This window comes from Rattus norvegicus, chromosome 8 (genome assembly GCF_021556685.1).
Source record: "Rattus norvegicus strain SHRSP/BbbUtx chromosome 8, alternate assembly SHRSP_T2T, whole genome shotgun sequence".
Lineage (NCBI taxonomy): Eukaryota > Metazoa > Chordata > Mammalia > Rodentia > Muridae > Rattus > Rattus norvegicus.
In genome coordinates, this window is record NC_141541.1 from 110,840,508 (window position 1) to 110,863,418 (window position 22,911).

The 22,911-nt window shown below is 45.8% G+C and overlaps 1 long non-coding RNA gene across 1 annotated transcript; it reads right to left on the reverse strand.

Annotated features, from left to right (window-relative positions):
* Positions 1-336: 336 nt before the first annotated feature.
* LOC148004320 (uncharacterized) lies at positions 337-3,841 on the reverse strand. The gene is made up of 3 exons (XR_015628007.1): positions 3,569-3,841; positions 2,755-2,976; positions 337-785 (listed from the first exon to the last, which is right to left on the reverse strand). It is a non-coding gene; the product is annotated as an uncharacterized LOC148004320 (long non-coding RNA).
* Between the last annotated feature and the right edge of the window lie 19,070 nt (positions 3,842-22,911).

Here is a 22,911-nt window from a genome sequence, read left to right on the forward strand (position 1 = left end):
GTGTTCAGAGCTTTTCAGTCCTTGTAGTTTGGGCTCCCACCCTCAGCTCTTGACAGCCACTCATATTCTCCAATCCCAGTTTCTCTGCCATCCTTCATAGTCTTAGCACCTCAGAATCTGCCCTGAGTTGCTCTCTGGAACTCTTCAGCTACCTACTAATGTTACAGCTCAGAGCTCTGTGTATTAGGGCCCTTCACTTCAGTGAATGTTCAGAACTCTTAGCTACCTCACTACCACCACTGTCACTGCCAATGCCAAAAGACTCGGGGTCTTGTCTGCTTGGAGTAATGAGCCCAACCTTCTCTACCCATGACAAAGAAATAGCCAGGCAAAAGACTCATTCAAGAAAAGCTTTTATTGGATCTTATTGTCATAACACTGGAGCATAGTACCCAGGAAATATATCTCAAAATAAAAAGGTGGTAAACAGCTACCTCATATAGCCAGAAAGGGTATGAGGTATGCTTGTAACTGGATTATAATTCCACCAGTCTTAGCCTTTTATATGTATGGTTTCCAAGTTCATCAATTACAAGCTTTATTTATATAAGGAATAATTACAAGTCAAGGACCAATCAGGCTTTTTGCTGAGTCATAGAAGAGGCACTCCTCCTCCTCCTCCTCCTCCTCCTCCTCCTCCTCCTCCTCCTCCTCCTCCTCCCCCTCCTCCTCCTCCTCTTCTTCTTCTTCTGTATAGCTGCAAGGGAAGCAGTGTCATCTTGACTCCACAGAGACATGTCTTGTCCAAAGTGGAGTCTTCCAAAGCAGATGCAAGCTTCATGGACCTGTCAAGAGTGGAGAAAGGCCTCCTAAAGTAGAAGTCATAGCTTTAACAACTATAGTTCCGATAATCTACAATTGGAGTGCAGTGCTCTCAGATTAAATATGGAGTGTTCAAAGTCCCAAAGGAGGTTTGCTTGTCTGACAGCTATCATTCAAGAAGCTAGGCAGTCCTAACAAACAGCTTAGCTTTTTGGGGAGATGGACATTAAAGACGCTTACAATAAAGGCCTATCACAGAATTCTCAACAGTACCTAGCAGTGCTTAATATATAGCCATCTAGCCATGGACTCTTAAGGAGAGTTGGATTCATTCTTTCCTATCTCACTGTGGTTGGGATATCTAAGGCTCTGCCAATGACTATATCCGTTATTCCTCTTACTCTCAATATCTACAACACCTTCCCCACAGCTGGTCTGTGTTCATTGTCTTATCAATACAGACTCTCTTTACTATCATACCACTTCTAAAACCTCTTCAACTCTTCTATAGCCTTCTTAGTCTATGTATATTCCTGTAACTTACAAATATAGAGAGATATTTAATGCATGACATGAGAATTAATATTAATAATTAACGTTCAAATAGAAGACTTTACATTTGCCTCAACCAGATTCCCAAGGTGCCCAGCAACGTGTTGCTACTGAAAATGCAGCACCTTGTGAATTTAATGTTACTCAATAAATTATGACATTGTGGAAAGACATAAATGTGCTCATCTACATTTCTTGCACAGTGTGCTCACTGCAGTTACTGTGGTACTCTGTTACTACAAACTCATTCCGAAGCCCAGAGAAGCTGACACACATGCAGCGTCATGCTCTTTCAGAGACAGGAGCATGAGAAAAATCCTCTGGCAAGGAGGAAGATGGCCGCTCTTCAGACAGAGGGTAACGTGTTAAATGCATGCAGGTGTCAGGTCATTTCTTGGCTTCCTGTAGGCTGAGCTGAGTTCAAATTAGAGTGAGTCCACGTGTTTTCCAGAGAGTCACATAAAGTGGTTTTGAGAATTTTGGTGAATAAAGAGGCACATTTACAGAGTATCAGCAAGCGTGTTCCCCTATGCCTTCTGAGAATTTATCCAGGATGCATATTTTTCTGGGCCACTAAACTTGTACAATAGAAACACAAGGAGCTGTGTGACCTGGAGCAAATCATTTAACCTCTCTGAGCTATAGTTCACAGTGAATCATGACAGGATGGAAGGAAAATTCGAGAGGAGGCCCTTACCCTGAAATCAGAGACTTTTGCCAACAGAGAAGGAAGAGTTCACACAACAAATAACTGCCTTATCTCCACAACTGCACACCAGAAATATTCTAAGAGTCTTACCAGAAAACTTGGTCACATGGAAAGGCATGTATTAAACCCCTTGTTCAACTGTAGTGGTTCCTGGTATAATTTACCAGATTATAATTCCATATAAAGCACTTCTGGACCCAACAGATAACTGAACTCGTTCAAGGAGGAAGAAAAGTGAGGGGAAAGTTGCTCAGCAACGTTTTGAGATGCGACATTCGAGCCATCAGAAGGCATTTATGGCTAACACTAAGGCAGCTACTGTGGCTTTCCTGTGAGGAGTCGGTGTCCAGGTGGTCAGCCTCGATTTCCATCTTGCTCCCTTGAGGAAGACATTCTCATATCCACTCTCTGGGTTATGCCTACATTTCTTCTCAGCACCTCTTTTTCTCTTAACCCTCCTGTTTAAACCTATGCTAAGGTATCTTTAATAACGGGGTGGAGAGACGGCTCATTGGTTAGCAACATTTACAGTTTGCAGATGGCCCAGGTTCAGCTCTCAGCATCCACAGGGGGCCACACAACCATCTGTAACTCCAGTCCCGAGGGAGCATCTCATTGCTTCCTCTGGCCTCTGCATGCCCCTACATGCGTGTGATACACACATGCACAAAATAACAAAGGACCACCTTCAAAAGCATACCTTCAGTTAAATCCCCAGCTCCTTCACTTACTGTTTAGTTCTGAAATTCTTTTCGGGATCAAAGCCACAAATCCCAGTTTGGCCTGAATCAAGTTCCCTAAAAATATAGGGAACCTCTTCAAGCTGCTGTGGGCGGCAGTGTGAGTTGTGTCTCGGTCCCCTCTTTGCTGGCAACAAGACTGTTACAAAGCTTGGAGGTAGGGAGAGGAACAACATGATGACCCCTTTCCATCATGTGTCATTGTTCTCAAGTCTGCTGAAGAGAGAGAGAGGTTAGGTGACTTGTTTCTCCCTCCATCCTGACTCTGGGGGACGCACTACGGCATCGTGGCTGCATGGACTGTGCGCTCGAGCTGTGTTTATCACAAATCATACCGTGCTTGCTGCATGTGGTCAGGCAAACTAACCAATTTCTTTCACCGCATTCCTAATATGGCGTGTCTCTGGCATTGCTTCATCCCACAGGAGTGTGGTAAGGCTCATGTGAGATGGTGAGCAGAAAGGCGTCCCTATCCTGTACCTGAACAAAACCTTTAGTAACATCTGCAGTTAGGTGCCCATAGCTGCTACTGTTTGCTCAGACCAGAGCCTATCCTCACAGTTACTGCAGTCAGTGCTCAGTCTGGTGTGGGTATTGATGGAGTCAGGGTGAAATAAGGGAACCTTGAAGGCCCAGAACATATCCACATTCCCTGCCAGGTAGAAGCTCTTGGCAGATTAAGACCATGCCTGCCAAGGACACTGCTGACCCCAGCCCAGGTCAGAAGTGTGCTCCTGCTTTGGCGCTTTCTAGCCTGTCCAGCACAGAACAACAGGTGTATATGTGCTCGGTAACTCGATCCTACCTTTGGAGGCTTCTGAAGTTGGAGGAGGACAGACAGCTCTTTCTTCAGACAACCACAAGACCCATAAACAAGTTTTCAGGGAGATTGGGGCCAACTCCAGACTCAGCAGAGCTGGCTGTCCTTTTTAGGGACTCTTGAACCTGTATTTTCAGTAGAGGACCATGGCAGCAATGCCACTGCCAGTCCTGGTTGGCCACTGAGCCAGGTCCTTCCCACTTACTGCTCTTACAGACCCAGAAGCAGAGTGGTTGCTCGAAGTTCCAACGGATGAATGCTGGCGGGAGCCTCAGCCCCACCACTGGCTGCTTGCTGACCTTGAGCAAGCTGGCTAACCTAAGACTTTGAGAAGTTAGTGGTAGAGCTACAGTGACCTTAGCAGCCCAGAGCTTGGCACACACAGTGAGTCTCAGCACCTGACCAAGCACTGTCCCTCCCTGACCCATGAGGACACAGAAGCCCACTGTGGCCAAAACCATGCTTTAATCCATCACACAGTCACCAGCACGAGCCTGCCCTGTTAGCGTGCCACTCTGTGGAAACCCTAGGGCAGTGGTTCTAAACCTTGCTAATGCTATGCCCCTTTAATACAGCTCCTCATGTGGTGGTGATACCCTCCCCCCCCGCCCCCAGCCATAAAATTATTTCATTGCTACCTCATAACTGTTATTTTACTACCACTGTGAATTATAATGTAAATGTATGATAGTCAGAGTATCTGATTTGTGACACCTAAATGTCCAAAAGAGAGACATTTGTATCCCTCTCTCTGCTCATCAGCCTTTCTAAACAATGTGTGCCTCAAAGAGTGAAAATCCCCTCAGGGTGGGAAGGGAGCAGAAGGGTGAAATCTTGCCATTTGCCTGCTAGGAAGAGATTTCACATTGTTCTGGAAGCATCTTTCATGGTTAAATCACCATATGCACATCCCTTGGCTTTTGTTTTGTCTATTCTACAAAATTATAACACTGCTACCAAACAAAAAAAAAAGGGGGGGGGGAAGGAAGCTGAAAGAAAACTAGATATCATGGTGCCCAGTTTAGCCAACCTGTGAATAGATCCATTTTCCTTTACTGACTTCTGATTTCTGTTCTCTAATGTCTATGCTACAGGTCTTCAAGCCTAAGTGCTCTGTAGCAGGAAAGTCTAGCAGAAACCAGAGAGTAACCCTCTGCTCCCAAGACCTAGCCAGGACACGGAAGGCACCAGCCAAGACAAGGCCACATCATCTATCATCCAAGCTCTTCCCCCTCGGCTCTACCAAACCAGAAGTTCTCTCCACATAACCAAGGATGACTTTGAATTTCTGATCCTCCTTCCTGTACCGCCATTGTGCTGGGATTACGGGACCATGCCACCAGCCTTGTTTTTCACAGTGCTGTGATCAAACCAACAAGTACTTTACCAACTGAGCAGCATTCTTAGCCCAGGAACATTCTTCAGAAAGGGCTAAGAGCTAAAGACAACCTCCAGGGATGCAGCCTCGTGTTATCTTCTTCCAAGCACAGATCAAAATCGATATTCAGAGCCAGAGACCACATTCCTGTGCCCAGACTCTGAGATAAAGGGTAAAGGTTAAAAATAGATGAGAATACACACACGTGCGCGTGCACACACACATACACACACATGCACACACATGTACACATACGCACACACATGTACACGCACGCACACACATGCACACACGTACACACACGTGTACACACATGGCATGCACACACATGCACACACATGTACACACGCACACATAGGCACACATACTCACACACAGGCACACATATACACACACACGTGCACACACACACAGCTGTGAAAAACACCCCACGGAGGCTGCTCAGCAGGGAGTCGCTCTCTAGAATGCTATGGTGTTACCCACGGTTATACGTGTGTTCTGATGATCACAGTTCCCCAAACAAAACCTTAATGATATCAGTTGTTGCTTCTTCTTGGCATAGCTTAAATTGGTATAAACACATTTAAAAATAAGCTGTTTGGCACGAAGCTATGAATTTTCTCCATTCGGGAGATTTTGTACATAATGTCTAAAGTACAATTTTTGACTCACAAAGGTCGACTTAACCCACAAGATGTTAGTCTGTCTTTTAGGGGAAAACATTTATATTCAAGCACAGAAAACATGTACAACCCAATTAAACACAGTCTAAGGTCTACCCAACATCTGATTTCCACCCCCACCACTCAGACCATTGACCTCAGGGACCAGCCCTAGACCCAGGGAAGGTCATGATTAGTAGACCCATAGTGATTAGCACATCTCTTGTTGGTGTCATGCTCAGGGATAATGTTGTCACCTGATGTTGCTCTGAACTCTTGAGGTCCATGGACAGAGGAGACCTGAGTTGGTTCACTTAGACTGAGGATCATCCCTTCCTCTGTGAATACAAGAAAGTTCTCTTTAATGTTTTGCTGAAAACTAACATGGGTTCATGCTGTCACTGTTGCTGCCAGAAGTCATCTCATATCCACAGCTGAGATATAAGTACTGCAAGGAATCTAAAGGCCAGGGAAACCAATCTTGGCTTCAATGAGCCACGCCCAGCTCGTTTTGCCTCCAGGCTTCCTGTTTTACAAATCATATGTTAAATTCGAGGACATTTTCTAACATTCTAGGAAGAAAGACTCAGTTTTGCAGGCAGGACCTAAGCCTGCTGGTGAATGAAAGAGAAAGGACTCTTGAGATAACAGTCAGGCACTGTGGTGTGTAATCCCAGCACTGAACTGAGGCAGGGGGGTGGTTAAGTTGGTGGCCAGCATGGACCTGCACAGTAAAATTTGATCTCAAAAACAGTTGATTAGGTACGAGAAGAAAAGAGTAAAGACAGAGCCCATGCTTAAGCAATAAGATCATTTCCCCATGTGACCTGACCTGACCAGTGAATCCCAAAATCATAAAAAGGAAAGTCTGGTTTGGATACCTGAGAAAGAAGAGCGGAGACAGTGTTCCTAGCTCCTGAACCACAAACTCAGCCCAGAGCCTCATGGTCCCCATTGGTCAGGAACAAAAGCAAAATGGGTCAAGAAAAGACAGCTACAGGGTAGAAGATGCCCCAGGGACAACAGAGAGCTGACCATGATGACCGAGAGCTCATGATCTCCAAGATCTCTAGCGTGTGAAAGAACTGCTTGGGGTCCCTAGAAACGTGTACTTTTTGGATCTACAGCCCTTGTAAGGCAGCCAGCTTGCTTCCTCCCCGCCCTCAGGAACTGCCTTCCAATCTCTGACACGGAGATCTATTGACTCTCTCCTCCAGCCAACAGACGTTCTTCACACTTCCTCCTGGACTCGGTTACCACAGATCTCCTTCCGTGACAAAATCCAAACGAGAAGGGGAAATGCCAGACCCATCCGTAACCGTGAAACCTCATAGCCGTCTGCCTACCACAGTCCGCTCTTGCTTCTGTCATCAGCACCCATCATGCCTGAGGCAATGTGGACTACAGAGGATCTGACAGGACCCCCAGTCCACAGATGAGCATATGGCTCCCTCAGGTCTAACCAGTGGATCTCCCTCATTGTTTTACACATAGCCAGATGAACCCCAACCACTAACTAAGTGAATGAATTGGTGTGGGGAGGGAGACTGGATTCTTTATCTGCTAAACCCAGGAAGACATGAGGCTTTGGGCCATTACTGGGACCGTCTTGGTGATTTATGAGAAGAGCAAGGAAGCAAAGGTAGAAAGAGGCAGGCAGAGCAAGAGATAAACCGTGTCCTGGTTATGTCATTTGAGCCCCGTATCTGAAGCTAGCATCCTACCTTTGCACTTAGATGAACTGGTGTGTGGTGTATGTGCGTGTGTATGTGTGTGTGTGTGTGGTGTGTGTGTGTGTGTGTGTGTGTGTGTGTGTGTGTGTGACATAACTGCTATGGTTGGCTTTTCTATCACAGGTAATTGATGGGGTCTGGGTTAATAACAATTCTCAACCTTAGCAGAGAACGGCAGGCATTCCCTCTCTTCCAATCCCTGGTTTTATGTAAGAGACCTAGGTTGTTCCTAGTGGACAGAACTGCCTGACCTTGAACAAGTCACAACCAAGTGCTCTTGACAGCAAATGAGAGTGTTCAATCTCTCAGGTTTCTTTTTTTTCTTCTGTTCTGAAATTGTGTACAACCATGAATAGTTTCCTAGCAACCTTCACATCCACAGAATTAGATGCAAGACGACTTTCTTCAAGTATATGATTCAAAAACATTAAAATATAATTATTAAAATACACTAATTGCATGCCAGATTTGTAAACTATCGGAGCCTCTCTGCTTTACCAAGGCACATATTAATGCCACATTCATGACCCACATGTGTCATCTCTAATTTCTTATTCTTTTAAAGGTTCTGTTTTTATTTTTGATTATGGAGAGGATCGTGCCCATGAGGGTAGTACCCATGGAAGCATCAGATTCCCAGGAACTAGAGTTACAGGCAGTTATGGGCCACCTAATGTGGGTGCTGGGAACCGAACTCATGTCCTCTGCAAGGTGAGCTCTTAAACAGTGGAGCATCTCTCCTGGCCCTCTTCTCTCTTCCAGGACCTGAGAGCAGCCACCTCCCTTACCACTTCTGAGGCGGAACACCCAGTGTACCTTTGCTAACCTATCTTATGGTTACCCTGCAAACGTTTACACAACATAGGTTACATTGGTACACAGCAGGAGTCTCCCAGATAGAAAGTTAACAAGTCAGAAGAGACACACTTCAGGCTTAGCTCACCTTACTACGTCTCTCTCTACTTCCTAGTCCAAAACAAACCTCTTCTTTCGAGAGGTTTTGCTGTTTAGCCAACAAGGCTGGATGTCGGCTAAAATGACTTGCAGCTCCTCGTGTGCATTTGCTCTTCGTGGCGTCTAATTTGACCTCCTCTCTATACCACCACAGGTTCATTTCTCACTGCTCTGTGTTTTAGATGAAAAGCCCTTGGAACAGATCCAGTGACTCAGAACTCAATTCTCTGAAGGCACTCAGAAGGCTGCAGAACTAGGGAACTGATTCTTCTGGCCTGCTATTAAGTGAAACCAACTGATGCCTTGACTGGCCCATTTATCAGGTGTAATGGGCTGGAGCATGCTCTGTGGCCTCGCTCGAAGGACTTGGTCACGGAGGCTAAGCCACTTGACCCATGCTCTCGGAGCCCAGGATGCTCTCTGGTTGAAGAACGGGAGGAACAGGTCAGGTGAGCCTCTAAATTCCTTGAAGAATGTGACCGTGGCAGTTGTGAGCTCTGTCACAGCAGATCCTGGAAGATCTGTTTGTGCTGGTTGGTGCTAGACACCTTGCCAATTTCAAGTCTCAGTTTCTTCTAATGTAAGGCGGGGCCGAGAAACCTGGAGTAACTATGAGACCCGACTGAGGTAAAACATCTGCCACATAGAGAAATCATAGCAGCTCTACCAATTTGAGTGCCTTTTAGTCTTGAGAGAAACTGCTGTGCTGGCCAGAAACCACAACCATCCCAGTTTCCTTACTCCCCCCACCCTACCAATGGGATGCATGAACTCCAAGGAGTTATCACACTAGACTGTGATGCCTCCCACCACAGCCTTGTCACAGTCCCATCTCTAGGACACTCATCAATCTCTCCTTGATGATTTTACCCCATGTTGGGGCTTCCTTGCATTGGGGTCAGACTTATCTGAGAATCTAATGACGGCTCTGTCTCTCAACCTCATAAGAGAGTCACACATTTCCTTATTGTTATTCATGGGGCTCATGGATTCTCCGGTTGCCTTAGTTAAGACGTCCTACCTTAGCTGACCTTCACCAGTTCCTGGCCAACCTCCCCCCCCCCCCCCGGGCCAGTGTTCCCAGGTCTCACATGTTTATGGATCACCTGAAGGCACAGGGTATCAGTCCCTCACTTCGCAGTTTACAAAGTGCCACAGAGCCAAGTGACAAGCTTTCTCTTCAGCAAAAGTGGAAGGAAGCCAGTTCCGTTCCCCTGCCGGCTCCCTTTCATGGCATCTCCTCAAAAGACATGCTTTCTTGGTTCCCTCAAAATTGGTGACCCCTCACAGAACAGGAGGTCCTGAAGAGGGTCCACTCCCTCACCTCGGGTCCTCTCCAGTCCTTGAGACGTGTCCTGCTCCAGGCCCGCCCCTCCGTGTCCTGAGTGCCACCTGTCCCGTGACTTCACTAACAAGTGCCACTGTCCTGTGTAAAGCTCTTCTGGGCTCAACCTCCAGGGCAAGAGGGGAGAGTTAGGACACCAGAGTTGAAAGATGCTGGCTTCGGAAGAGAGCACTGAGCAGACCTGAATAGCAGAGCGAGTGTATCAAAAGCACCCATGAGAGTCCGTGTAAAACCACAGCGTCTCCTCCATCCACTGCCAGCCCCTGGCCTTTCTGGATTCCTTTGAGCATTAGCTCTGAATTCTGAATCCTACAAATGCACCACAGCCTTCTGCATTTCAATGGAAAAGGTTGGTGGCAGCCTTGGGCCTTCAAATCATACATTTGCCTCCCCAGATCCTGAAGCCAGAGATTCTCCTTGGGTAAGGATAGCAGATTTGAGCTGGAAGACTTGAAGTCATGTGATGCTCAGGAAAGTGAGGTTTGGTAAAGTAGTCCACTTCTTTTCCCAGACCCCATGCAGGGGTGAAAGGCAAGCTGACTTACCCCAAAGACTCAGATAAACAGCCCCTTGCCGGAAATGCTCGGTCTGTCCATAGTTCTTCCTCCTCCGTATACCTTACAAGAGTACACACAGGTCCACAGCCCAAAGAGTGAATTCACTCCACAATGACACATCCAGTCCTCAATTACTATTTCTTGCATGGACAAAACAATGTAAATGGCCCACTCTGATGACCTCACATTGACTTAACATTATAAGGATTATTTCCAAATAAAGTCATATTCTGAGACACTAGAGGCTTAGGACTTCAGATATGGACTTAAAGGAGAACCTATTCGAGCCCCCAACAATATATATGTAGCAGTAAATATTAAAAAAAGAATTCACCAACCCATGCTAGGGCCAGCACCAGTGAGCCACGTGGCTTCTGAGGGGTAATCATCTCAATTAACAAAGTGTCTCACCCACTAAACTCCCGATCTCCACCTCTCACGCTGCCCGCCAGCAGCGTCTCTGAGTCCCGCAGCAGCCGCCCTCTTGTAACTCTAGTTCCCAAGGCAGGTCGCCTTCGAGACAGTTCCATGCAGAGTCCGCCTATCTCACAGCCCTCTTGCTGCAGACTCTGCTCACATTCCCAGCCACTGCCCCCTGTGGTTAAAGTCACAACTCCCAGTGACCTGTTAAAATCAAAACTCATTAAGCCTATAATTTAGCAATTAGATTTATATCAGTAAAGTCAAACTCCACAAAACGTCTGCACAATAAACTCACAACCAACTGCTAGTGATATAAACTGCCCACCTAGATAACACAAACTGTCCTGTAAAAAAAAAAGCCATCCGTTTTGAAATATTCATAACTACCTGTGGTCATTTAAGGCCACAGGGATCTTGGTCGTCCTTCTCTGCCACCATCTTGGTTCTTCCCTCCTTCTCCTCTCTGCTGCCTTACAAAAACTCTGTCCCCATGTTACTTTTTCACTGCCCAATCATATATATATATATATATATATATATATATATATATATATATATATGATGTATACATGGATATATATCATATTCAATATATATTCATAAAAGAGAAAAGGCATAACTGTCTCAGTGAGATAGAACAGCAATATGGCTTGTGAGCAATTTTGCTTAACTGTGTGGGAGCAGCCTGCCACACCATGGTTAGGACAGCAGTCCTGCTACAGAGGCTTCTCAGCAGAAAGCTGCTTCAGTTCCCCACCCACCCCTCCTCGGCTAGGTGAGGTTCTGCTAGGGTCTGTCTGTGACCACATGGTGTTTTAAACACACCAAGCCAATACAGGTAATCCGCAGACAAGCCTGGCTCCTAATGAGCTGTGGGGTAACTTCCTTCTGTCAACATTCAGTTTTCTCATCTCTAAAATGAAGCTAGCCTGTTCCAAACACCTCACAGAAAAGGGGAAATAGATTATAGGACAAATAGGCAGTACTATGTGAGTTCAGTAATTACATCAAATAAATGAAAGATGGTAAAACACCTCCTTTTCCTTTAACCAACCGTGCCCCCCATCTGCAGGCACACAATGCATAGAAATCCAAGCACACATACACGCACAGCATGTATACATATACATACATATCATATATGTACACACAAACACATACAAACATGCATGCACACATAAACATGCATGTATGTGCACGTTAAACACAAGCATGTGTACACGCATGCACGCATGTACAAACACACACACATACACACACACACACACACACACACACACACACACACCATTTCCACAGACAGGTGTATCAGTAGTGGTATTTTAATAGTGGCCCACTAGATGTGAGTAAACCATTCAAGGTCGCTAACTCTGTTCAGTTGAGCTCTGAATGGGCTTTGAAGACAAGACTCTTAGTTCTGGTGAATGGTACTTGCTGCTGCCAGGAGGCTCTGTGGGTGTTGTTCACAGGAAGGGCCTGAGCAGTGGCTGGTCATTGGAAAAGGATGCTTGAACATGTGCCAGCCTTGGGCGTGGCAGACCTACAGAAGCACACTGCAGTGTGGTTGCTGTGCACCGGGCTTCTAGAGCTGGGCTTGAGTCCAGCTGCATAAACTCGAGCAAGTTACTCAGACCTCTGCCTCCGTGCCCTCGCCTGTGAATTAGAGCCAATTACGATGCTCACTTTATAAATGCTGTTGTGGGGCTTACGTGTGTTGATATCTGAAGAGGTCTTAGGATGCTGCTTTTATGTAGCAGGTGACCTGCTGCTGCTAACCACTGGGGCTCACCTGTTCATTCATGAGCAAGAACTGACCAGCTAGTATCAGCTAAACGCCATGCTAGTCGTACACACGGCCTTGCTCTCCCACCCGGGCGCACACCCGGCTTGCATAGTGCTTTAAGAAGAAGAGCCACAAAAAGCATCCCAAAAGACACGGAAAGCAGATGACTAGCATGTGACCTGACCTGGATAGAGACCATGGACATAGAATTGGATGGATGGAAAAGAACCCCAAGACCTGGAAAAGTCTTAAGAAGAGATCTGTTTGGGGTAAAGATATGGGAAAGATATGTAGTGCCTACAGAGACTCCATGGCAACCAGCAAGCCACCATGGCTTAGAGGAACATGCATGAGCAAGGGGGATGGGAAATGTGTCTGAGAAGCAATTGGGAAAGAGTGCCTGGTGGCCTAGTGGTTTCTGCTAAGGACTTCAGCTGCATCCCTTATTGGTGTAATCGAGAGTGGCACACTCAAATCTGTGTTCCAAGCCCAAGTACAGTTACAGTTGTGAAGCAGGGACAGGGAGAACACGGGAGATGCGGTACTCGGCCATTAAGGAGACTGGCGCAGGTGGCGATCGTGAAAGAGACGCAGGGAGAAGTGATGTTGGAGGTGCTGAAGAGAGGGGTCATCGTGCGACTATATGGCAAGATAACAGTGGAGGAGAGAGAGGTGCTGCAAACGTGAGAGGCTGTGTCCTTAGAGTACTTCTAAAAGAAAGGGGGCAGAGGGAACAACCTAAAGGCCAGCCTTAGAAACCAGGCTACAAGCCCAGGGTGAAGAAGTAGGAGAGATCAGGAGCAGAGTCTGAGGCCAGAAGACAGGGGTCCAGGGACAACTAAAGCAAACAAGGCTCACTGGGAAGCCAAGGGACACCCAAAGAGCGCAGCCACATGGAGTTAGGATGTGGCCACCTGGAGCTAGGGATTGACCGGCTCCTACCTCAGAGGACCAGGAGCATGGAGCCCGTGGATGCAATCTGGATTTCACCACCAGAGGGCAATAGAGGGCCCGGGGAGCGTGGGGCACGGACAGTAGAGGAAGGTTAGAAAGGAGAAGGGTGACTTGGAAGAGATAATGGGCAAAAGCAGGCATCCTGGGTCACGCTTTAGGAAACTGGAACAACAAGGGAAGCCAGTAGTTAGGGATGGAAAAGCAAGAGGTAACACTGCTGCCCACAGGGGTAACGATGTCCGTTCCTCTCCTCCCTGATCTAAGGCGCTAACGTGCTGGGTTCCTTAACTGAACCTTTTTTTTTTTTTTAATGCAGCCTGACTTTCCGCAGAACCGGATATAGAGGCTCAGGAAGAAATAGAAGAGACTCCATCTCGTTCCACAAGTCCTGTTCTGATGGCCCAATGGGGACCTCACTCTCAGAGAGCTTCAGCAGTGTTCGGTCTATTTTTAAAGCCTTATGTCTTTATCATCTTAATTACTGATATTTTTCACAGTTTTAAGAAACTGTGTTTCCCAAGGTCATGCATGTACCACTACTAATTCACTAATTCAAAGTAATTTCATCGTCTCTCCAAAAAAGAAAACCAAAACGTGTGTGTATAAAGTCACACCCTCGTTTCTCTCTAGCCCCAAGCACTAATCTACCACTATCAATTTGATTTCCTACAAATGGAATTATGCAGTGTGTTTTGTGACTGAACTCTTCCCACTGAGACTGTGCTTGCGATGTCCATGCATGGCCGTGGCGCCAGGACTCTGCTCCATGTCCTACGGGGATGATAACCCGTTGTATGGATACGCTGAGTTCTGGTTACTCCTAAATTACTGGGTATTTGGGATCATTCTTTTTTTTTTTTTTTTTTTTTGGTTCTTTTTTTTTTTTTTTTTCGGAGCTGGGGACCGAACCCAGGGCCTTGTGCTTCCTAGGTAAGCGCTCTACCACTGAGCTAAATCCCCAGCCCCTTGGGATCATTCTTAATCAAGACGACTGTGAATGATGCTGCTACTCATATGTGCATTTTTTTTTGGTTCTTTTTTTTTTTTTTTTTTTCGGAGCTGGGGATCGAACCCAGGGCCTTGTGCTTCCTAGGCAAGCGCTCTACCACTGAGCTAAATCCCCAGCCCCTTCATATGTGCATTTTTATGCAAAGATAAATCTTCAACTCATTTGGAACTGCAGAGTCACGCGGTAGATGTATGCTTCACCTTTTGAAGAAAAAAAATTCGAAAAAAATATTCCCTCAAAGGCACCACCCTTTTGCATTTCCACCTCCATGGGTAGGGTTTCAATTTCTTCACATCCTTGAAAGAAATCGTTATTGTGTGCTTTAATTACACACAGTTATAGTTTCGGGGTTGCCGTCCTCTAATGACCAATATTGCTGGGCAACTTTTAATGTACAACTGGCCATCGAAACCACTTTTGGAGACCTGAGTATTCAAATCCTTTACCTATAGTTTATTTGGAATGAGCTTTAAGTCTTGAGTTGTGTGAGTTCTTTCCATCGTCTACACGGACATTTTTTTAATGAAATAGATGTTGTGAAATAGCTCAATTCACTCAGTGAGTTGTCTTTTCACATTCCCGGCGGTGTCTTCAGCCGCACGGGTATTTTGACCTTGAAAAAGCCCAGCTTACACACTCTTCCTTGGTTGTTTGAGAAATAATGGCTCACCCTGGGTCCTGGAGACTCTATCTGTGTTTTCTTCTAGAGAGTTTTGTGGGTTGGTTCCTCACCTCTTTTATCTATTCGGTTAATGCTTCATTTACCTTGCGATACAAGAATTCAAACTTCTTTTTCTCCACATGGTTATTTGGTGAGCCCAGGGCCATTTTTAGGAAGTAACCTCTTTCGCTATCTCATTCTTGGTCCAAGTCCAAGTGACCACAGAAGGATGAGTTCCTGACACCCAGTTCCTCTCCACTGATCCCTGTGTCTCTCTATATCCCAGTCCACACAGTGTTGATAACCGCAGCAGTGCTGTGAGCTGTTCCTTTGGAAAGTATGAGTTCTCCAACGTGTTTGCTTTTTCAAGATTATTTAGGCTTCCTGGAATTTTATATTACCATGCCAATTTTAGGCTTAGGTTATCAATTTCCATCCACCCCCACCCCCAAAAAAAAGACAACTGGATTTTTTATGTAAACTGTGTTAAATATGTAAAATGATCTGAGGATCTCAATATTAAATCCTCTATCCCCAGGGTGTCTTTCCATTTTAAGGCCTTTGACTTCTGCAACATCTGTGGTCTTCATTGTCAAATTTAGCCTTAATCATTTTGTTCGTCTTGACGCTGTTGTGGATGGGATTGTTTTCTGTAATTCATTCTTGGAACATTCACTGCAGAGCTACAGAAATACAAATGACATTTATGCTTTGATCATTATCCTGTTACCTTACTAACTCATCTATCAGATTAAGATAGTTTGCCATGGATTCCTTAGGACTTTGCATACTTAAAGTCCTGTCACCTACCAACAGTTCTACCGGGGTTTTGTTTGTTTTTTTTCTATCTGGATGTTTCCTTTTCTTGGCCAGTTTTCATGAAGACGATTTCCATTACAGTGTCGGTGAGTGAGGAAGAATAGTCTTTTCTTGTTCTAAATCAGTGGTTCTTAACCTGTTGGCTGAGGCCCCTTTGGGGGTCGAATGAGCATTTCACAGGGGTTGCATATCAAATATCCTGCATATCAGATACTTACATTACAATTCATAACGGTATCAAAATTATAGTTATGATATAGCAACAACATCATTTTATGGTTGGGGTCATCATGATGTGGAAAACTTTTTAACGAGTCCCAATATTAGGAAGGTTGAGAAACATTGATCTAGACCTCAGGTTTAACTTTTGTCTTTAACCACTATGTTACGTTAGCTGTTGTGTTCCCATAGAGACACAAAAAGCTCCCTTGTGTTTATCATCTGCTGATTATTTCTTGTTATTTAGTGTTGGGTTTTTACCTTTTTTTTTTAATCTATCAAGACCATCTTGGGTTTTTGTCCTTTCTCAGCAGGCCTTTGTCCTACTGATGTGATATGCGACACTGGTTGCTTTCCTTGTACTGAACTAACCTTGCATTCCTACAGTAAATCCCACTTGATCATGGTGCATCATCTTTTCTCTATATTGCTAAATCTGATTTATCTGGTTTTGTTGTTTGTTTGTTTTAAGATAGACTTGCTACTTGATCTACAGCAAACAAGATTTTTTCCTATGAGAGAGAGAACTCCTCACTTGAACATTATAACGAAAGTCAGAACCTGACTCACATTGACCCTAATAACGTTTCTCACCATAAACCAATTACTAAAGCCAACAGAATGAGGTTTGCTGGTTAGTTTGGACCTGGATCTGAGTGTAGGATCAGTACCCACAAATGCTCGATCAGAGTGACAGGTGGAAGATCCACCCTGCACCCAGAAAAAACAAATGGTAGGGCTTTAGTTTCTTGAAATGACGACTGATGGACTGGAGGTGGTAGGTAGAAAGCAATTGGTTTCCACCACAAAATGAAACTAAGGAGTTGAAGGGACTTCTTACAGGAGAAAAAGAGTGCTAGCTCCACGCAAAAGTCTATGAGTGACAGACAAAAGAAATAGACAGGATGTGAGGGTACCTGCTGGAGGGAGAATGGGGGCAAATTAAATGCAAAACATAAAAGAAAAGATGTAGATAAACACAAAAGGCCTCCGGAGAGGTGATCTTAAAAACATCCTGGACCTAAAGGTAGGAAATGGATTGTGCCTTGCTGTATCCCCCAGGCTGGCTGCAGTACTGGCTCACTTGCGTATGGTGAAAGAGGGTTTTCAAATGAATCCTGGGAGCTAGTAAAATAGCCATTCAAATAGGCCACCAGGACACTCTGCAGCCAGCAGGAAACAGCTGTCACACAGGGCTGATTGACAGGACAAAGGGTGGGATATTCGGAGCAGAAGTCTTGGGAAAGTCCAGGAGCGTGTATGACATCAGAGGACAAATGTGGATGCTGAACTGTGCTGGAGATCTCAGAGGGAGGCCATTCTAAGGAAGAATAAATGAAAACCATTGCAACTAACGGGGGCCAAGAATAGCATATTATATAATATATTAATAATGACTCCTCAATATTGCAGGCTTCAGATATGGGCAGGGCGGGGATCTTACTCCCAAACATCTCTTGAGGAGTTCGGGAGGGATGTGATCAGCCTCGCTGAGTGGAGTTCAATCTGCTCACTGTGCGGCCATGCCAAGGGTTAAAGCATCAGAGCTGCATTGCTCAAACACCCCTCGCTCCTAAGAGAATACACTGGGAAGGAAGCCGCTACATTGTCCTGGCAATAATCAGAGGGAGAATTGGGCCAGAACAAAGAATGAACTACAGCCACAGAGAGCATGAGTGGGTGAGGAGACAACACGGGAAAGAATACAGCAAGAGGAACCCTGAGAACCAGCACAGGAGGAGGAGGCCAGGGAACAGTGGTGTCATGACTTACATCGCTGTCAATATGATAAGATTTAGACTCATAAGAAAACACACCTCTAGCCGTGTCTGTGAGGGAATTTACAGAGAGGTTTAACTGAGGAGAGGTGATCTACCCTGAATATAGGCAGCGCCATCCCGTAGAATTGAAGCGGGCTGAGCATCAACGTTCATCTCTCTGCTTCCTGACTGTGGACAGAATGTAACCAACTGCCTCGTATTCCTCCCGCCGTGCCTCCCCCGCCATGATGGACTGTACCCTCCAACTGTGAGCCACAGCCAACCCTTCCTTCCTGAATTACTTTCAACAGGGACTTGGTCACGGCAACACGTAAAGTAATTAATCCAAGAAGGAGGAAAATCATCTGAAGCAGTGACTGGGATCTCCCAAAAGAGGAAGGATTCAAAGAAGAGGGGTCTGGCAGTGTAGACATCCATAGTTTACCAGATTTCTGGTGGTCTGTCTTACTGTCTTCATCAAAGGGACAATTCCCAAAGTTAGTACAGGTCTAACTAGGAAGAAGGTGACATTATCACAAGTTGGAATTTAGGAGCCACATCCTCCTTGGCTTTAATTTCAAGTTGTATCTGTCATAGGTCCCTGTCACTCAGAGGGAACAATGTTCACAGTTACAGTTAGCCAGAGAAGGCTTGCTCTGCACCAGCATGGTCCTAAGATGTCCCTCAAAAGGGGGTTGGGGGGGCTGGGGATTTAGCTCAGTGGTAGAGCACTTACCTAGGAAGTGCAAGGCCCTGGGTTCGGTCCCCAGCTCTGAAAAAAAGAACCAAAAAAAAAGGAGGGGTCGGGGGACATCGCAGGATGGCACTCCTGTCATTACTTGATTTTAGAGGTAGGAAGAACTCAGAGGTGACACAGTCGACAGATAGTAGCAATTGAGTGACAATTTGGACATAAGCTGACTGTAGTATGCAATAATTTAATCCTTCATGTATACAGTAAGCCTAGGGCTTTTAGGAGGTAGGGGACTTTCAAACATGTCTTCTCTCTTTCCAATAAACTGCAATAAAGGTAGAAATTACAGCTGCGCAAGGTTCTGAGAAGTGACAGCTGCATGCTTGGCCATGAACAAGACATTTATACCATCTCCTCCAAGCTCGGGAAATACAGCAGACACTGGGAGGTGGGGCGATTGTAAGGTCTGGAAGGTAGGGAAAAGAGCTGCAAGATGTCACCTTCTGGGCAGTGCACAATCTTTATGATGTACCCTCAGCGGCTGCAGTACCTACTCTGGGCCTGTGTGGCAATGGGACATTAGCACCCAGGCAAGGCTGGAGGAGAGGCTCTGAGGCCCTAACTCTCTCTTACTGCTGAGTCATGTCCTATGGAGTGAGTCACAGAAAGAGGGAGTCTTTGCTTTCGGCTGTGACCCTCTGAGGGTGACCCCATCGGGCCCCAGTGGATAACTTAAATCTAACTGTTTCACTAAAGGGATGGCACAACAAAACTTAGTCACGAATCTGGGAAAAGAGCAGGTAGGGAGAAGGGAAGGTTGGTAGAGGTGGGGAGGGAAATGAAAGAAAGTAGCAAGAATACAGTGTGTGAGTGAGTGAGTGAGTGAGTGAGTGAGTACATGCCTGTGTGCGAGCATGTGTGTGAGTGTGTACACACACGTGTGTGAGTGAGTGAATGTGCACATGCTTGTCTACGAGCATGTGTGCATGTGTGAGTGTATTTGAGCATGTGTGAGTGTGTGTACATGCCTTGTGTGAGCATGCATGAGTGTGTGTGTGTGTGTGTGTGTGTGTGCATACATGTGTAGGTACTTATCAAATAACTTACTTAATATAAAACAAAATGACTTCAATGGCCTACCTACAGTTTTACCCATTCAACAAATTGTGTGTCCCTAGAAGCACGTCTGACCAACCAGCCCAGGTCAGCACACACCTGAGTGTGTCTGCAGCCACACTCAGCCTTCCTCAGAGACAACACCCCATTCCACAGACTGCCACAGATGATAAACAGCAGCATAGGGGGAAACGGGCCCCCACATCCACCAAGAACCAAGGCAAAGGCTCTCAGCACGTACAGGAGGCATCTGCAGAGTCGCTGCACACAGGAGAGAGAGCCTTGCTCAGTTCCCACCTGAACACTCCCATGGAGGCAGGACTCTGGGTCCTGTCTTCCCTTCACGCACTATTTTCATTATGAAGTATTTCAAATACATCGAGAACTGCAGTTGATAATATAACAAACACCATGTGCCCACTGTGGGAGTGAACAAAGGTTAACTTTTCTCCAGTGTTTTCTCCCTGCCTCTGCTTCAGTTCCTACATCCAGATTCCTACTTTCAGTCTTGGCTTCCTGCCATGACGGACTGAACTATAAGCCAAATGAACCCTTCTTTCCCAAGCGGGTTTTATTCAATGTCTTCTTGCAGCAGTAAAAGCAAGTTAAGATGGTTGTTTTTCTGTTTGTCGTCTTATCAGCTCCAGCCTGATGCGTGATCTAAGCATGGGGTATGCATATTTCAACTTTACTAAATGGTATCAAGTTGCCTTCTAAATTGCTGGAAACTTGGATTGGTTACTTTTCTCATTGCTTAGAGCATAGACCTGACAAATGCAACTGAAGGGAAGAAGGCTGGCCTGAGGGTGTGGTCCATTACTGCCTGGGTCTGGCTGCAGGAGCAGGAGGTGAGGGCTCGCTTTGCATTCAGAGTCAGGAAGCAGATAGAGGTGAAGGCTGGTGTTCAGCTCACCTTCTTTACCTGGTCTGGGGTCAAAGCCATGGGATGGGTTTCCGCCTCCATTACACCTCTCTGGCGACACCCTCAAAGGCACACCTGGGTTTCCTAGGTGACTGCAAACACTGAAATTTCGACAACACAACCCTCTACTCCCATCAAGCAGGGACTTCACAGTCCTCATGCGAGCCCTAAGAACCCATTTGCTTGCAAACAGCACCAGCTCCTGAGCCAAGTCTGTAAGGAGCATCCCTGCTCTCATGAAGCCACACCTTGATTTCCCCTGCCTCTCTGCACTCTGCTTTCTTCATACTGGGGGCTCAGCAGTGGCCATCTAAAATTGTATTCTGTGGGGGTGGGGCTGGAGCACTGACTGCTCTTCCAAAGATCCACAGTTCAAATCCCAGCAACCACATGGTGGCTCACAAGCATCTGTAATGGGATCTGATGCCCTCTTCTGGTGTGTCTGAAGACAGCTACAGTGTACTTATAAATATGATGAATAAATAAATCTTTAAAAAATAAAAAAAAATGAAATCGTATTCTGGGAGGAGCAAATCCAGATTGGGAGCAAATAACGACACTGCCCCCCAAGATAGTCTGTGCAAAGAGAACCTGAAAAATCATATGTGATTGAGATTGTTCAGCTACTGTAAGTTACCATAGCCTGGGTAGTTCATGAGTGACAGCAGTTGGTTTCTTGAAGTTCTGAAGGAAGGAAGTCCACAGTTTAACAGACTAGAAATCTAAGGCCCACCCTAACTGGGCTGTAGTGAGAGCTCCCTCCAGACTGCAGGCTGCCAGCTTCTTGCTATGTTCCTATACTGTAGAAGCAGGGCAAGAGACTCTGGGGTTTCTTTTTATAAGAGCACCAAGGTCACTCATGACAAATTACCTCCTAAAGCATCCCCCACCCCATGCCTCTCACACACTAGGACTCTAACATGGGAGTGTTACAGGAACATGATTGGTCTGTCTATAGCAATCCTCTCGTTAGTAGTAATTGAAAACCTTGCGTTCAGAAATCATTTGTCAGATCCCAAACCCCATCTTTTTTTTTTTTTAACAAACATCAGTTCTGTTTTTAGATATGGTTTTCATTTGACTATCCAGGCGATTTAATCCCCTGGAAGCCATGGAACAATAACTAAGGAACTTTACCATTACTGAAACTATCAGCCTCATCAATAAGTAACGGAAACTGAGTCACAGTTCACCTGGCATCGCTTTGGTGTTATGAGAAATATGTAACAGTCCACATTACACAGATGCTGATCAATCAGAACAGCACCTGCCAACAGCCTAGGACAGCCACACCATAACGACGTAATGAAATGCTACCTGGCCTGGGGGCCTGCTGGTTATTACTACACTGCCAGACATTGGGAGTGTGCACCGTCAAGGTGTTGGGGCTGGAGTAGGTAGAATATGAAGCTAGGATATCACCCCAATATGGTGTTTCACCAGAACCTCAAAATGAGACCAATGAAGAGGGCAAGTTTCTTTACCAAATCTGTGACCTGTGTTCCTCTGCCTACATCACTCCCTGTCCCTTTATCTTCTTACCGCTTTGGTATGTAGGACAAATTCTTTTTGGTGGGCAGGTGGTATGGATGAGGGGAAGGTGTTAGAGATGATACAGAGGTACCAATGGTACAGGTGATGAGGGATGATGGTGGTGGTGGTGGTGGTGATGGAAGCAGTGAAGATGACCGTCCTGGATAGTTTTATGTTAACGTGACACAAACTGGGGTTGTTTGAGAGGAGGGCACCTCAATGAGATGCCTCCATAAGATCCAACTCTAAGGCTTCTTCTTAATTAGTGATTGATGGGGGAGGGACCCAGCCCATTGTGGGTGGTGCCATCCCTGAGCTGGTGGTTTGAGATTCTATAAGCAAGCAAGCCATGGGAGCAAGCCAGTGAGCAGCATCCCTCCATGGCTTGTGCATCAGTTCCCGCCTCTAGGTCCCTGCCCTGCCTGACTACCCTTGATGATAAACTAAAATGTGAAAGTTGTGAGCTGAATAACCCTATTCTCCCCACTTGCTTTGGTCATGGTGTTTTATATTAACAATAGAAACTCTATCTAAGACAAGTTGGTACCAGGATTGTGTGGTATTGCTGTGACCGGCCTGACTGTGTTTCAGGGAAGATTGTGGAAGGACTGTGGAATTTTGTCCAAGGAAAGTCATTACTCAATGAGCTCAGGTGGGATGTTCTGTAGGAATTACAAGACAAGAAGGTTGAGAGCAGTGTAGAAAATGGAGGCCTGGCTTGTAAGGTTTCAGAGGGAAGTTTAAAGACTTTATCAGGACCATTTGCTATTTTTTAATTAAGATTCTGTCACTCTAGTCAATTCTAC